Raw genomic sequence first — 17143 nt, forward strand, 5'->3', positions numbered from 1 at the left:
TTCCTCACCTGTATCAGGAATAAAAAGTTGAAATAATATTTTGAAATTAAGATTGATCCTAGTTAAATAAAGCATTTGGGCTTGGTTTTTACCCTTTATTTCTTTTTTGAGATGAAGGCTTACTTGCCCTTCAAAAGGTTTAGTGTTTTTTTGGTTTTTTTTTTGCTTGGAGGCAGGCACCCTAAACTTTTAAATAATTTTGTAATTTATTTTTGTTTAAAACAAACAAACAAAAAAAAAGCACAAAACCAAACCACAAACTCGCATGAGAAGAGATAATCTATAGGAAGTCAGTGATAGTTTCCAAGCTGACCAATTGTGTTGTAGCTCTGTAACTTTACTTCTGAGACTCCAGCAGGACACATTGCACACCTCTTGCTAATTAGACAGAAATATCACAATGAAGGACTATGGAAATTACCAAGGTAGCTTGGCTACTGGCATCACTGTCATATATTAATATAGTGCTGCAACATGTTTAACTCGTGCACCTGTTACCTCTCAGGGAAGTAGCATTAGCTATAAGTCAAATCAGTTTCTCTAACGTGACGAAATTCCTATCCTCTGCTGAAGGAGAGTGCTTTTCTGTTCTCTGGTTAGGCTCTTGTTCTGAAACATGAAGGCGCACAGGAGTCCCTGGTGCAAATCAATCTTCTGTGGTCATCTTTCAAGTGAAACTAACTTCCATGCTAATCTGTTCTGTGTGGCTGTCAAGCCGTTTGGAAGACTTATTGATCCTCACCACAACAGAAAAGTGACACTTGAGCAACAGCAAACTGCTTTTGAATGTTTTCTGATGTGTTGCTGACATTAATGCGATTCAGCTTAGCACTTGGCCAGATACGTTTTGTTTCACCTGTTGTTGCTCTATTCCTTGTATATTGTCTTCAAATATGGCGTTGCTTGTAATCTAATTTGCACGGCACCTTAGAAACAGACCTCCTTTTTTTTTTTTTAAAGTAGATTGCTGTGTATCACTCTGGTTGTTACAAACAGATAAGCAAACAAACCTTAACATTGCAGTTTGTTCCAGTGGTGAAAAAGGAGAGGAAGAATTGCTGGAATCTCTATTATACGTGAAGCTGAGACTGGGAAAGTTTGTGGGTCGCTGAGGTGCTCTAATATGGGAGCATATGCTCTAATACTGGGCATATGGGAGTGGCGCAAGTGTGTGTCTGTATACACCTTTTTGAGCATATAGGTAATGAAAACCATATGGCTGCACTAGTCTTTGGCCATAAATGACTTGAGAGGAGGACTTGTAATGACTGAGAACTGGGAGCATCTTATGGCAGTTTAGACAAGTGAAACCTTGCAGATCCTGATTCACACCGATTAGTCAGAGATAACACCTGTTCAGAGATGTCTTTATTGAACTGCACTGAAAGATGCATGAGAGATTTGGGGAGGCCTGATGGTAAAGGGGGGGGATGTATGGCAGTGACAGCAAGAATGCATATGATGGAGGGAACAGTGGGACAGTTGTCATACTTATTTGTTGATGTCAATCCTTTCCATGAAAACATGTCAGCTTGTTTTTTGAAGCTGAATTATGATTTAATTGTCAAACTACAGAAAGAAATTAATAAAAATGCAAGCTGTGCCCTGTTTGTACACATGGTAAACACTCCAGTTGGAGACTGTTAAACTTTTCAGTATATTGGACATACTATGATAGTTTTTATGGATAATTCTGCAAGTCCTGGCATTTCGAGCCAAAATGTCATGCTTTTGGGTGGGATTGTTTGCATAAGGGCATTCAGGAGGCTCTTATGGTCATAAACAAATAGCTAATTGTAGATAGTGTCTACTCTCAGGAACTTATTATGTAGGAGCCACATAACTATTGGGTTTTTAGTATTTTACCAATGCCTTATTTTCTAAAACAAAAAAACTATTTGGAAAGTCATTTCCAAAAAGCAGAGCTCAGGAAAGCATTCACACAAGTCAGGTGTTTGAGGCAGCTATTTTTACATGGCATGTGGTAAATACACTGAGTATACTGTTATTAACCAGTCTGTTTTCCCTCCAGACTTACAAGAAATGTCTTTTGTTTTATGCCTGGAGCTGGGAACGGTCTCACAGATGCAATTTGGCAGACAGGAGATGGATGAGACTCTCTGTGTCTTCTCCAATGACCACTCAGAAATGTTGTCTGCTGTCTCCTCTGGCCACAAAGCAGAGAAAAGAGGCAAGTCCCTATAAACAGCAGCAGTTGGACAACAGCTTTTTTTTCCCAGAAAATGGTTATATGGGGAAGAGATAAGGAAGGGAAGGAGGTCAAGCTCTGCTGCACAACCTTGGAGCACAGGTTAGAGGGTGACGACTTTTCTTGAGGCTGAGGTGAGTGAGGCACCTGTAAAGTGGAGGAAGGAGGACAAGGTGTTGTCAAGGGGAGCAGATGGAGACACACTAAGGGGCCTTAAGATGGGTGGTCTGGAAAAATAAAAGCATGGAGGAAAATAACCGATGGCCTATTGCCCCTGGGGTTTTCTTTTGTGTCTGTGTCAATATGTAACTGTGAGAAACGCGCTCACTGTATTGAATTTTAGTCTGGGGCAAATTCGGTGGAGCAAAGAATATTTATTACAGCGCTGGGAGTTACACAGGGGGTTTCTCCTCCTGTGCCTCATTTTTCCCTTTACAACTGCTTGTTTTTATTTCGTATTCCTTATAATTATTCATGTTTCTTCTTGGAACATAGTTTGCATAATCAATGAGTTTTTGGAACGCGACCCACCCCCAAATACATAATCAATGAGTTCTGGGAATGCAACATGCCCCCCCCTCCCAGGCGCTATGCTTCCTCAGGGGTCTTCCTGATAGTCCATGGAGGGAGGGCCAAAGTCTTTATCACCGTGTCCTTCTTGTGGCTTCTTCATTCTTTACACTTCTGTGGTTATCTTAGCTAACTACACCACCCTTTGTTCTGCAAATTTTCGGTAGTTCTAACTGTTGCTTTCGTCTGATATCCTATTTAAAACTATCCCTTTTCCAAACGCATAGCAAGCACACACCCATCTTAGCTGAAGCCATAGCGAGCACACATTCATTTTTAGCTGAAGCAAAATTTTTGCCAAATTACTTATTACAGTAACCAAGAGGAACAACAGCATGGATATTGTATCTGGGTTGTGACAAAGCAGACTGCTTAATCTTCTGATGAAGATGTAATACAGGGTTATTTCCCTTTCTATTGTGCTGAGAAACTCTTAAAAGTGAAAATCCTAGGGAATTGCTTGTGTCAAAGGAAAATTTCAGGTTTGCATTTTTCATTCAGCTGCTGTCGGGTGTATATCCTGTACTGCTGTGTGACAGGCTGTCAGAGAATAAGTACTTTGTTAAGTATTGGCTAATTTATTGTGACATTCATCTTTTTGGTGTGATTAGCTTTTTGACAGAATTCCCCCCTCCTTCCCCTTCAACTAGTGCCTCAAGAATTAAGGGCTTCCTGTGGAACAATGAGGGAAAAAAAATAGCAGCTGCAGGAATGCAGGAAAACTAATTTCTGCAGGCTGTTTGAACTATCCTAGATCTGGTTTACATCCGTGGGTACAGGAATACATATGGTACACTGTAAGTGACCTCCGCCCCCGAGTCAAGGAAGTGAATGTCCTTCTTTGTAAAGCTGAAGCAATCCTCCTCTGCTGCCTGCTTGTATCTTTGCTACTGGCTCCTTCACCAAAGGCTCTGCCCTGGCTCTGTTGTCCTGAGTGGCACTGCCCACAAAATAGGGCAGTGCTCCCTGTCCCTGCAGCTCTGGCTGATGGAGTCTCCTACTCCTGCTGCGAAAACTAAAGCTTCTGTCGTATTGCTCTAAGTAGCTTTAAAAACAAAGGGTTAATAATGGGATCAAATGCGTCTTCTACAAATACATTAAAATAAAAACTTTTTAAGGTTCTAATAGCCCTTTTACAGGATACTCAAATCTAAAAGCTCTATTGATGTCTCATCATCTATTTGTATGATTACTTAAGGAAATTAAGTCTTTGGTTCTTCAGTCTTGGACTGAGCACCTGGGTTTATGGAAGAGCATAAATCTCTCTTCTCTTGGAAACATAAATTCTATAAGCTGACTAAATGTTGGGTTGAAATTGACTTCTTATACATCCAGCAAAATGGCCAAGAAAGCTTTGAATGTCTTCATATATCTATATATCTGTTTATCAATAGAGCTTACTAACTAAAAGTCTTAGGTCACCCACGTTAGTAATAAAGTGGAAAAGAGAAAATCTGAATGTGGAGGACTGTAATCCATGAGAGGTGACCATCACTTATGAGGCTGATATAGATGTCTACCAAACTCCGTGTTCAGCTGTTCTGGTAAGGCTGCATCTGCCAGGACATACTCACAAGGAGAGGGCAGCACAGCTGTCACCTGCCAGGGCCAGAGGGAAGTTGCATCTCCATCTGCTGTCCTGTTGCTGATGGGGAGCCAATGCAGTGTGGTCCTTGGTCCTTTCCAGGAGCATGTGGGTCACACCACAGCTGGGGGAGGCCCTGCCTGGTGACATGAAGCAGCAAGAGCTGTGCTGAAGGAGCGGGAAGATAAGAGGCGCTCTGTCTCCCATAGCCAGAATAAAGAATTCCCTTTACACTCCTTACAACTCAAATACAGTTTTCACTCTGCTAGGAAGGATCTTGCAGGCACCAAGCACAGGGAAGGTGCTTAACAAGTAATAAAGAATAGCAATAACAACTGATTAGGTCTGGGCAGGTAAGAAGAGGGGGAATACTTTGCAAATATTTAAAATCTTAAATGTATTGCAAGCAAGTCCCTCCATGCAATATTGTTAATTACCTAGACAACAGAAGCTGTGCAATCACCTTCAATCACAGGCTTCTATTTAATAAGCTTATTGTAATGTATTGCTATTAAAACTCTTCTAACTGTGTGAATTTCCAGCTCTTTCTCCCAGGGCAGCATTGCAAATCAGGCTATAAAATTCATTGGTAAAGCTACTTTCTCCCTATTAAAGTAAGCGGATAAAAATACCTAGTGGTAGAGCTGAGAGCGGCATCCTCTGGGCAGAGTGATGGGATTGTCGGGCAGCACTAGACAGCCTCAGTCGTGCTGCCCAGCATGACATGGCTTAGCCAACTAATTGCTAAAACTCTTGGAGATCTCACAAATCCAGCACAAACATTCGCATGTTCGCATCTGAAGCTGAGAAGTTGTGGAGGCCCCATCCCTGGAGGTGTTCAAGGCCAGGCTGGATGGGGCTTTCAGCAACCTGGTCTAGTGGGAGGTGTGTCCCCCATAGCGGGGGGGGTTGGAACTAAGTGATTTTTAAGGTCTCTTCCAGCCTAAACTGCTCTATGATTATCAAAAGTGCTTTCAGAGGCAGGAACTGACTCTTACTTGCTGCTCATTCTTAGTTAAGTCAACCGAATTCCTACTCTGTTGTACCAGCTCTGTTCAGAGCAACACCGTTGCGGGAAGGAAGCTGTTCCAATTGATGTCAGAAAAATGAGAGCAAAGCTTACCCTAATGAAGTTCCTTCCAAGATTAATTTGCCTGTTTCTAAGGGTTTGACTGAGTTGTTTCTTAGGTGTATGTGCAATGCATCTGCAACCCACTTGTGAGATTCTGCTGCCAGACAGCTCTTGTGTGTGTGGTGTTAATAGTTACAAAAAAAATAAGTAATGAGAGGGAACACTCGAGAAATGATTGTGAGGGTGATACTGCCCAGGAAGTTATTATTTACAGATAGTGTAGTACTGTTTAGGATATTATTCCTTGTCTATTTAAGACAATAAATATCAATGCTTTTGTTCCGCATTAGATTTAGACAGTTTCACTAGAGCAGTGAAATGAAAGAATCGGTGCAGTGCTTTGATCCCCAGCGATAAGCAATAAATTCTGTGAGATGTTCCTCCTGTCCTAGTCACTTGGTTTGACTGTTTACAGGTTTGGCAAAATACTTATGGAGACGAAATATCTGCAACTCGGGTGAGAAATTTTTCCATTTAAAAAATGTGCATGTTTGGTATCTGAAGATACCACCCTATGTAGAATCAGACAATATAAATACCATCTGTGGTGTTTGTACATATTTGTGTCTGACTCTTCAAGTTGGAGGTTGGGTAGAGGGGGAGAGGAAATTCTAAAATGAAAACAAAAGCAAATAGAGACAATTATCGCTGTTGCCTCTTCTTTCTTTTCTTGGCGTTCTTTAAACACAGCTATTCATTTTGGGGAAGATTGGACCTTTATGAAGGTCTTACACAAGCAGAGGTATGAAAGCTGCCATCAGTGGCTCTTGCAACATGTCCTGGTGCCACGAAAGCTGTCCTGCAGAAGGGATGACATTTAGGGTGCCCCTCTGTCCTGGTTGCCTAGCCACATCAGGGATCCTTCAGGGCTGGGGAGTGCTGCAGTTCCTTCTCCACCCAGGTCTTCTTCCTGGGGAAAGAGGATGAAGGAGGCTGGGACATGCGTGGAAGGGACCGAAGGGTGCAGGAACAGAGCTCAGGCCTGAGCTGGAGGGTGGTAAGAGGGGTGCAGCCAGTCCCTCTGGACACACAGACACTGGGCAAGGGGGAGGGATTCCTCTTCAAGATAAATTCTCAAGCCTCCAAATTAAAACATTTTGTTTGTTTTTAATACCTTTCTTGGTCTACAAGTAACAATGCTTTCAAATGAACTTTGGTGGGTTTTTGTTTGTTTGTAAGTTATTAGCCTCTTCTCCGTGGAAGTCCTGAGTCAGTTCTGTTTAAACAGCTTCTTCTCTACTCTGGAGGTTGACAGGAGACAGAAGCTTAAAGTTTTTAGAGGGACCAGCTTCCTTGCCATTGAATTTAACTGTAGCTTTAATCCCATTCCTGTTCCCTCTTTTTTTTTTTTTTTCTGGTTCTTTTTTTTTTTTTATTTTCTTCCCTTCTGCACTTGTGCACTGGTGAGAAACAGGCAGACAATAACTTCTGTTCTCTAGGGAGTGCTTGCATCTACAGCCTGAATGTGGGATGCTCAGAGGTACTCTGAGCCAGGTCCTGGTCCCCACTTGGTGATGTTAGGGCTAGCAATGTATTGGTGCAAGCAGTCACGGCATCTCAAAGGTTGTTCTTCAATCTGGACTGCAAGAGCTTCTCTCCATAAACTAGAGTTGCTGCACATCTATGAAATATTTTAATTTTTCTGAGTTGTAGGACGTCTAATGCATCGTTATCTTGCTCTCAGCTAGCACTAGTGATGCTGTGTTGGTGTTATGGATGCGTTGCCACTTTGATTAGTGGACTCGACACTGCCTCGATTGTAAACTCTTCTAACAAAAGCTATCTCAGGTTTCCAGCATAAGGCAGCAACGTTTCTAACTGCACAGCCCAAGGGATGTGAGAGTGCGGCAAGGTGTTGGTAGTTTCGCAGGACGATCATCTTGGAGTTCAGAAACAGCTACAAGCTGTCTATTGAAACGAAGTCCCCAACTGAGGGAGAAAAATGAATATTGTACAGATTAATTTTCAGTCTTCATCCAAGATAGTTCTGTTCGTTCCTAACGCCATCTATTTGTGGAATTTAAAGGCAGAAAATAAGCTAATTGAGATAACTACTACAAGCATCCACTAAATGCAAGCATGAATAAACGCTGTATTCGGCTTTCCTTGAGGCAAGGAAAAATGTTTCAAAACGTTAGGGTGTTTGTTAGGGTAGGATTTTTTTAATTAAACTTCTGAGAGAAAACAAAAATCTAAGGGAAGAAAAAACATCTGGGGGAACAAAAATCAGAGAACAGATTGTTAGAAATAATAACACTAAAACAAACTAACTACAGCCAGAGAAATGTCTCTTGTAAGTTGTGATTGTGGAGCTCACTAATTTTTATTTTTTTTTCTATGCTCATATCATGTTGTTTGATCATTGAGCCTTTTTAGTGTGCCCTTCATGTGTGTAGTTTGAAGAATAGCTGGGTAATTATTCTATTTTCTTGTTCTGTTTAAAAAAGAAAAAAAAAAAATCCCCCAAACACCACGTTTTCCTACCAAAAAAATGTATTTACTGCAAACAGCAACAGTAATCAATAGAAGCTAAACCATTCATCATAATATAAACAGGAAATAGGGTAGGATATATATAAACTAGGAAGTCTTATTTCTGCTTCATGATAACATTTGTTTAACATTTTGATTGCAATGTGTCTGTTCCCCCAACACAACCCCTGAGGAAGTTTAACACAACTTAATTCAGCAATATTTGTTTAGAGGCTTGAAGGGAAACTTTAATTAAAGGAGGTTATCAAAGCTTAGAAGGTGGTTATCAAAGCTTAGAAGGTATCACTTTCAAGGCATCAGATTAATTTAATTCTCTAAGGATTTTTGTTGGTGACCTCTGCATGGAGTTTCAGCTCAATGTCAGCAGTTCTTAATCGTAACCTTTTCTATATTAAATATAATAATCTTTGTCTTTACTATCTATGCTTTCAGAAGTGTTGGTGGTTTTGGGGAGTTTTGTTGCTGTTTGTTTGGTGTTTCCCTGAGTTGGAAGGTGCTGTCAGCTATATTCGCTTTGAGGGCAGTGAGGCACTGGAACAGGTTGCCCAGAGAAGTTGTTGAGGCCTCATCCCTGGAAGTGTTTAAGGCCAGGTTGGATGAGGCTTTGAGCAACCTGGTCTAGTGGGAGGTGTCCCTGCCCATGCCAGTGGGGGTTGGAACTAGATGATCTTCACGGTCTCTTCCAACCTAAACCATTCTATGATCTTCAAAAGGCAGCTGAGGAGCATTGGGGCCAAGTTGTTGCAGGTGCCTGCCAGGCTTTCACATGGGAATCCATGACCTGGTCAGTCTCTCGGCTCCTCCATCTGAGCTGTGGGGCACTGCACTGCCCATCAAAAAAGCACAGACTCGCAGTACAGTATGATACCCATGCAGAACACCAGATGTTTTGCCCATGTGCAAACATACAATTGCACAAGGCTTTGAGCTGCAGAGGGTCTGCCCAGAGAGCATGCATATCCACGCAGATGTGACAACTAGAGTCATCCTTCATATTTATACAATAAAACTCTTCCTCAATCCCTTCTTTTTTTTTTTTTTTTTTTCCAGAGAGTAGCAAAGGCAAGAGATCTCTCATATATTTGGCTGTATGAAATTAGACATGATTCAAAGGTCCTATAGGTCTGGGATGGGAAGGGGTGACTAGCACCTGTTACTGTCCTGACCTTGGCCATTGATTAAACTTGTTTCCATTGCAAGTTTTATTAATTTTTGAACTAGGCTTATGGTAAGTATGCCTTTTCTCTTACGTATTTTTCCTCTACTTACGTATACAGAGAACTCATAGGTAAGATGATACATCTTCTGTAAGAGATGAGGAAGATTTGGCAGAAAAACATCTATCGGGGAGTCATGGGAATCCTGAGATATCAATGACAAATCTTTCAAGGAGTTCTTTAATCTTCCAGTTTCTGATTTAGTTGAGAAACAGTGGTCTTGAAGTACAGGCTGTGTGTCTGCAACCAAGAATTGTGACAGCTGAGTTCTGCTAAAATTAGTGTCTTAAAACAGGGGGAAAAAAAACGTTCAAAATCTTGTATGCTAGGGTTGGAAGTATAGGATTTGATTACTGGCAGTGTTTAACAGATGAATGTTCAGCTTACATATAGATAAAGTCCCTGGCATGCTGATGCACATAAATATAGAATGTTTTGCTGCTTTATAGAAAAATAAAAACTAGCGTTATGTAGGTTTTTAGGACATCTCTCTTGGTACGTAACAGATGTTCTAATTTTGGAGAAATGCTGAAATAGTTTTGATTATGCATCCTCGCTAAAATCAAACAAATACACAAAGACATTTTGCAGATTCCTGGCTTAGAAGTGTATGGAAATGTGGGTAGTGCCACCGTGTTTCTTTTTACTAGGGCAGAACTGTCCTTGAAGTCAAGCAATTCAGTGAAGGAACGATGTCCACATTGACTCCTTGGATACTGTTCCTAGCAAGCTTATTTGCAGCTGGATATTGAGTCACATGTGGAACAGCGATGCTTGTGTGGCCTGTGTGGTGTCATGATTCTTTATAAGTAATGCTGACTAAAAGATCTTGCATAAGCACCTCTATGTGAAACAACGCTTTGATATCAGAATCACTTTGGAAACTGGCTTTTAGCTTAAGCCTCTGAGTACCTACACAAAGAGGTTGTACTAGAGAAGCAGCTTTTTGTCATCAGGAAAAAGCAAGATCCAGTGTCTGGAAGTTGAGGAAAGTTCAAACTGGGAATGCAGTACAATCTACCAGCAGTGAGGGTGGGCAACAATGAAGTTTGTGGGTAATCTGTAGCATTTTGAGGCTTTTAGTCTCACATAGAGGTGTCTATGGGAAAGATTTTAATTCTTTTAATTTCAAGAAGTCCATGCAAGGTTCAGCTCTTGAGGAAAGAATCTAAATTGTCTCTGTACCACACCACCTACAGGCTAGAAGTCCTTGTCTCTTGGTTCTAACAAATATTCTCTTACTTAGCGGTCCTTTTGAGAAAGTAGATGGGCTAAATCTGCTCTCCTGGGTAAAGACAGGGGCTCTTGCTTTTAAAGGTCATTGGGTTTTTTTGTGGTTTGGTGTGTTTTTTTTTTTTGTTTTTTTTTTTTTTCCCCCTGTTCAGTTCCCACTGACACCTCACTTTGGAACTCAGGTGACAAGAACTGGGTCAGGATAAGATAAATTCTGTAAACCTAATTACTCCTTCTGAAGACTGGTCAGCTTGAAGGTGACCACTTTACTACAAAAATCACAAGGGACAAAAATGATTGTGATGCTGTGTGAACACTCATGCAGTCTAACAGACTACTTGTTTTTTTGTTTGTTTTTAAATATAATCAAACAAAAACCAAATCAACCCAAAACAAAAAAATCCCAGAAAACAACGCAAGCTCTGATATGCATGAAACCATGCTATAATTTATGTCAACAGTTCTAGTATAATGTATAGTTTCAGTATAAAGTAAACTTCATTTCAGATTTACTATTGCCTGAAACTTGGTCCAGAACATATGTTTTCAGTCAAAACATATGTTTTCAGTCAAACATGACTGACTGGCACTGGAAATATAGGAGAAAAGCCTAATTTATGTTGCCAGGAAATAAGTGAATATACTGGGGCACCTTGGAATAAATAAATGAAAGAAATCAAAGTTTCATATGTAAACCAAGCATTAAATCTGTATTTCCCTGAGGTATGTTTCTTGAATGCTATTAATAATGCTTGCTATCATTATATAATGAGGTTTCAACAGGTCTGTGAGTTTTATTATATTTGAGAAACTATGCTGTATGGAATTAATTGTTGGTAAAGTTGATATACTACGGTTTGAGTTTCTAGGTACTCCTGAGCAGACTGGCTCATCTCTGGGCTGGCTATAAGAAGTTCAGCTTAAACTTTATGAAAGGAAGGTGCAGACGCTCATAGAAAAGTTCAGAGATGCAATTGTGCATCTCAACAGAAGTCGGTGTGTGGCAATATTGGAGAGCCCCAAAAGTAAAGAATCCTCACTGTGGTGTGGTGTGTGAGTGTAGACATTCCTGTTAGAGATTTTTCTGAACATTCATGTTGACTTGATTGCATACGTGTGTTAGCACAACATCGTTTAGCTGAAAGAAGACTTTTCCCTGACTCTGGAGTGAGAGAAGGGGAAGGTTTAGATACTGAAGTTGTAGGAAAGAAAGAAGGAAATGTAAAATGGTTGCGTGCTTTTGTTATTGATCGTGAATATTTCAATTCACACAAAATAACCCATATCCTTATTTAATATCTATTAAAAGAAAACCAGGGTTGTTTTTGTTCTTATTGCCTGAGAATTGGCTCATGTTTTATGAAAGCAGCAAAACTGTTTAAAATTGTATTTTCATTTATCCTAGTGGAATATGGTGTGAAGAGGGGGGGGTGAAGAACAATCTTTGGAGTCGACAGCTTCGAGACCTATTTGTCTTCATGGGTTTTTCTGGTGTTTTGATTTTTTTGTTTTGTCGTCTTAGCTTTTCAAAATACCATGTTTCCGATAGTGTAAAATTTCATGCCTTAAGGCCAATTTCAGGATCTTATTTAGTTTTGCATCTAGCAGGCTACACATAGGCATCACAGAGGTAACAAGGTTCTTGTGAAAAACTGAAAATGGAGATATCTGTCATCTGTCAAGTTCGCCTTTTTTTCTCTTTCCAGAGAGAAGTGCATATGTGTCTAGAAAACAACCTAAAGCCCACTTAAATAGCATGGACTTAATCTAGATGGCTTTGTTTTCATAATGGTATTTATTGCTATACACTGAACACAGCTATAAATACCATGTCATACAAAGTGAATAAAATATGATTGCAGTGGAAAACTCATTTGCATTTTTTGTAATGATTTATTTCAGATATAAGTTAATCTGCTTTAAGTGCAAGGATGCATTTACACCATCCATATACTAATGAATTATTCATTAATCCCTTTGTTTTAAATTTATTGTAGTAATTTTATTTTTTAAATTACCATATTTAAAAAAATATGTAACTGTCTCCAGTAATTAACAACACTAACAATGGCTGTGGAATTCCCAAATTCCTCTCCCAGTCTTAAAGCATCCTTGTCCTTGGACTACAAAATATCTTTCTAGAGAACAGGCAGGTTGTAACCAGGATGTGCTCGTTGGCCTTGCAGTTCTGGAACAGGTCAGTGATTTCCAGCTGTCAGAGCTTCTTCAGATAAGGCGCTGCTTGTGTGAGGCTGAGACCAGAAGAGATCCTAAAGTTCAAGTGGGAAAATAAATAAAAGAATCATGGAATCACAGAATTTTCAGAGTTGGAAGGGACCTCTAGAGATCATCTAGTCCAACTCCCCTGCTAAAGCAGGATTGCCCAGAGCACATTACTCAGGACTGCATCCAGGCAGGTCTTGAAAATCTCCAGGGAAGGGGACTCCACAACCTCCCTGGGCAGCCTGTTCCACTGCTCTGTCGCCCTCACCATAAAGAAGTTTTTCCGTGTATTTGAACGGAACTTCCTGTGTACTAACTTGTGCCCATTGCCCCTCGTCCTGTCACTGGGAACCACTGAAAAGAGCCCGGCTCCATCCTCCTTCAACCCACCCTTTAGATACTTGTATGCCATAATAAGGTCTCCCCTCAACCTTCTCTTCTCCAGGCTAAAGAGTCCCAGCTCTCTCAGCCTTTCCTCAGAAGGGAGATGCTCCAATCCCTTAATCATCTTAGTTGCCCTTTGCTGGACTCGTTCCAGCAGTTCCCTGTCCCTCTTGAACTGGGGAGCCCAGAACTGGACTCAGTATTCCAGTTGTGGCCTCACCAGTGCAGAGTAGAGGGGGAGAATGACCTCCCTCGACCTACTGGCCACACTTTGGGCCATGCAGCCCAGGATTCCATTGGCCTTTTTGGTGACAAGGGCACATTGCTGGGCCATGGATAATTTACTGTCTACCACAACCCCCAGATCCTTCTCCTCTGAGCTACTTCCCAGCAGGTCTGCCCCTAACCTATACTGGTGCCTAGCATTCTTCCTCCCCAGGTGCAGGACCTTGCACTTGCTTTTGTTGAACCTCATTAGGTTCTTCTCTGCCCAGCTCTCCAGCCTGTCCAGGTCACGCTGGATGGCAGCACGGCCCTCTGGGGTGTCAGCCACCCCACCCAGTTTGGTATCATCGGCAAACTTGCTGAGGATACACTGTGTCCCCTCATCCAGGGCATTAATGAATATATTAATCAAAATTGGACCAAGTATTGACCCCTGGGGGACACCACTGGTTACAGGCCTCCAACTAGACTCTGTGCTGCTGATCACAACCCTCTGAGTTCTGTCCTGCAGCCAACTCTCAATCCACCTCACTGTCACCTCATCTAGCCCATACTTCCTCAGCTTCCTAATGAGGATGTCATGGGAGACAGTGTCAAAAGCCTTGCTGAAGTCAAGGTAGATGACATCCACGACTCTCCCCTCATCCAGCCAACCAGTTATAACGTCATAGAAAGCTATCAGATTGGTCAAGCACGATCTACCCTTGGTAAATCCATGTTGACCACTTCCAATAACTTCCTGTTCCTCAACGTGTTTGGAGATGACATCCAGAATGAGTCGCTCCATTACCTTCCCAGGGACAGAGGTGAGACTAACTGGTCTGTAGTTCTCTGGGTCCTCCTTCTTGCCTTTTTTGAAGATCAGAGTGATGTCAGCCTTCCTCCAGTCTTCAGGCACCTCTTCTGTTCTCCATGACCGTTCAAAGATGATGGAGAGTGGTCTAGCAATAACATCCGCCAGCTCTCTCGGCACCCGCGGATGCATGCCATCAGGGACCATGGACTTGTGAATGTCCAGCTTGGCCAAGTGGTCTCTGACATGGTCCTCCTCAACTGAGGGAAAATCTTCCTCTCTCCAGACCTTCCCCTTTGCCTTCAGAGTATGGGATTCACGAGGGACAGCTTTAGCAGTGAAGACCAAAGAAAAGAAGGCGTTCAGTAACTCTGCCTTCTCTGTGTCTTCCACCACTAGGGCACCTGTCTCATTCACCAGTGGGCCTACATTTTCCCTAGTCTTCCTTTTTCTATTGATATAGTGAAAGAATCTCTTCTTATTGTCTTTAACTGCAGTGGCCAAGCTGAGTTCTGATTGAGCTTTGGCCCTTCTCATTTTCCCCCTACATAGCTTTGTTATATCTTGATAGTCCTCATAAGTTGCCAACCCCCTTTTCCAGAGAATGTAAACTTTCCTTTTTTTTCCTGAGGTCCAGCCAAAGTTCTCTATTTAGCCAGGCTGGTTGTCTTCCCCGTCTGCTTGTTTTTTGAGACAAGGGGATGGCCTTCTGTGCTTTTAAGAGCACCTGCTTGAAGTATGCCCAGCCTTCCTGGGCACCTTTGCTCTTCAAAACTGCCTCCCAAGAGACACTCAACCATGCTCCTAAACAGGCTAAAGTCTGCCCTTCAGAAATCCAAGGTGGCAGTTCTGCTGGCTCCCCGCCTTACTTGATCAAGAATTGAAAATTCTATCATTTTGTGATCACTCTGCCCAAGGCGACCTCCAACCTTTACATCCCCCACAAGACCTTCTCTGTTAAAAAACAGTAGGTCCAGTAGGGCACTTCCCCTAGTTGCTTCCTTCACCAGTTGTGTTAGGAAGTTGTCTTCCACACGCTCCAGGAACCTCCATGACTGTTCCCTCTCTGCTGCGTCGTATTTCCAGCAGACGTCTGGGAAGTTGAAGTCCCCCACAAGAATAAGGGCAGATGATCGTGAGACCTCTGCCAGCTGCTTATAGAATACTTCATCGACTTCTATGTCCTGATTGGGAGGTCTATAACAAACTCCCATCACGATGACTGCTTTATTGGCCTTCCCCTTAATTCTTATCCATACACACTCAACACTCATCCACACTGTTAAGTTCCAGACATTCAAAACTGCCCCTTACATAGAGGGCCACCCCACCACCTCTCCTTCCTTGCCTATCCTTTTTGAAGAGTTGGTAGCCATCAGTTACAGCACTCCACTTGTGTATGTCCTCCCACCATGTTTCTGTGATGGCAACTATATCATAGTTTCCTTGCTGTACAATGGCCTCCAGCTCCTCCTGTTTATTTCCCATGCTGCGTGCATTAGTATAGATGCACTTCAGCTGGGCTAATTGTCCTGCCACTTTCTTGGGGGGACAAGCCCTAATTCGCACCTGATCATACTCAGACTCTACTGTAGCTACCAAATTATCACTACCCCTCATGTCTTTGCTGTCACACAATTCACCATCCCCCACCATCACTGGGACAGGCTGCAAGACCTTGCTAACACTTTTACCCAGAAGCACTGGTACGCTTCTCCCAGGCACCACTTTTGTAATCCTGGTTTCATCCCCATCACCCTTCAAACCTAGTTTAAAGCCCTATAGTTGAGCCCTGCTAGCTCTTGTCCCAGGATCTTTCTTCCCCTTCGGGTTAGGCTTCCCCCACCTGTTGCCAGCATGCCTGGTTTTCTGTACATCAGCCCATGATCAAAAAAGCCAAAGTTCTGCTGGATACACCAGTCTCGGAGCCAGGAGTTAATTTCCTGGCTCCTCCTATTTATCTCCTGATCAACCCCTGCAAATGGTGGGATAGAGTAGAACACTATTTGTGCTCCCGATCCCTTAACCATCCATCCCAGGGCCTTAAAGTCATTCTTCATTGCCCTTAGACTTCTGGTACCTACCTCATCACCACCTACCTGAAATATCAGTAGTGGGTAGTAATCTGATGTCTTAACCAGGGAAGGGAGTTTTCTCTGTATGTCCTTAATTCTGGCCCCAGGGAGGCAGCTGACTTCCCTGTGGGATGGGTCCGGTCTACAGATAGGGCCCTCTGTTCCCCTCAGAAGGGAGTCACCTACCACAATTACCTTCCTTTCTTTCTTGGTTGAGGAAGTCCTGAGGCGGCGGGGTGAGTGCCCAGCACTGGGCATCTCACTGGATGGATCATCCTTTCCATCCTCAGTCGCCTGGTCCTCGATTTCCAAAGCCCCATATCTATTCTGCAAGGGCAATTGGGATGGTGAGGGGGGCTGTGAGGGGTTCCGCTTGCCTCTCCGGGGAGGGATCTGACTCCACTCCCCCTTATCCCTTGAGTTCTCTCCTTCTGCCTGGTGACAGGAGGGAAGGGGATCATCCGCTTCCGATGGAGCCTCTTCCTGCTGCCTTTGCCTCAGGGTATGGCTCCACCAGTCTATTTTGTTTTCTTATAATACTCAGCAGAAGTTCCTTTAAGATTTTTTGTTTTCCTAAGAATATTGAATCTCACGTGTTGCTTGCTTTGGTTAATTTTAAGTATTTTAGAGCCTTTATCTCTTAAGCTCTTGTGCAAATTAGGTAAGTGCTAGCTTACAGTAGTGGAAAAAATCAGACATAGCCTCTTCATTACCCAAATGTCCTGCAGTACGACCTGAAGTTCTACAGAGCTAGCAAAATTAAAAGCTTATCCTTCCCAGAATAGGAATTCTACACTTTTCTGGCTTTGGATGTGACAGAAAAAAGCAGTGTTCTGCTTGCCTGTTCAATTTTAAGTTTAAGCTGGCATGGGCATGACTGAGAAATGAAACAACGGATATTTTTTTTAAACAATTTGCAATCTCAGTTTTAAAAAGAGGCTTACAAAGGCATCTTACCTTAACATATTTATTAATAAAATCAATTAAGACTTAATTTTGTCTTC

At 42.3% G+C, this 17143-nt stretch overlaps 1 long non-coding RNA gene across 1 annotated transcript in view; it reads left to right on the plus strand.

Moving 5' to 3' along the window:
- The window catches only part of LOC309686324, a 246492-nt gene that overhangs the window by 41425 nt on the left and 187924 nt on the right, over nucleotides 1-17143 (plus strand). The gene's annotated exons all lie outside the window — the stretch shown is intronic.

Source organism: Vanellus vanellus, assembly GCF_965231255.1.
Source record: "Vanellus vanellus genome assembly, chromosome: 2".
NCBI classification, from domain to species: Eukaryota; Metazoa; Chordata; class Aves; order Charadriiformes; family Charadriidae; genus Vanellus; species Vanellus vanellus.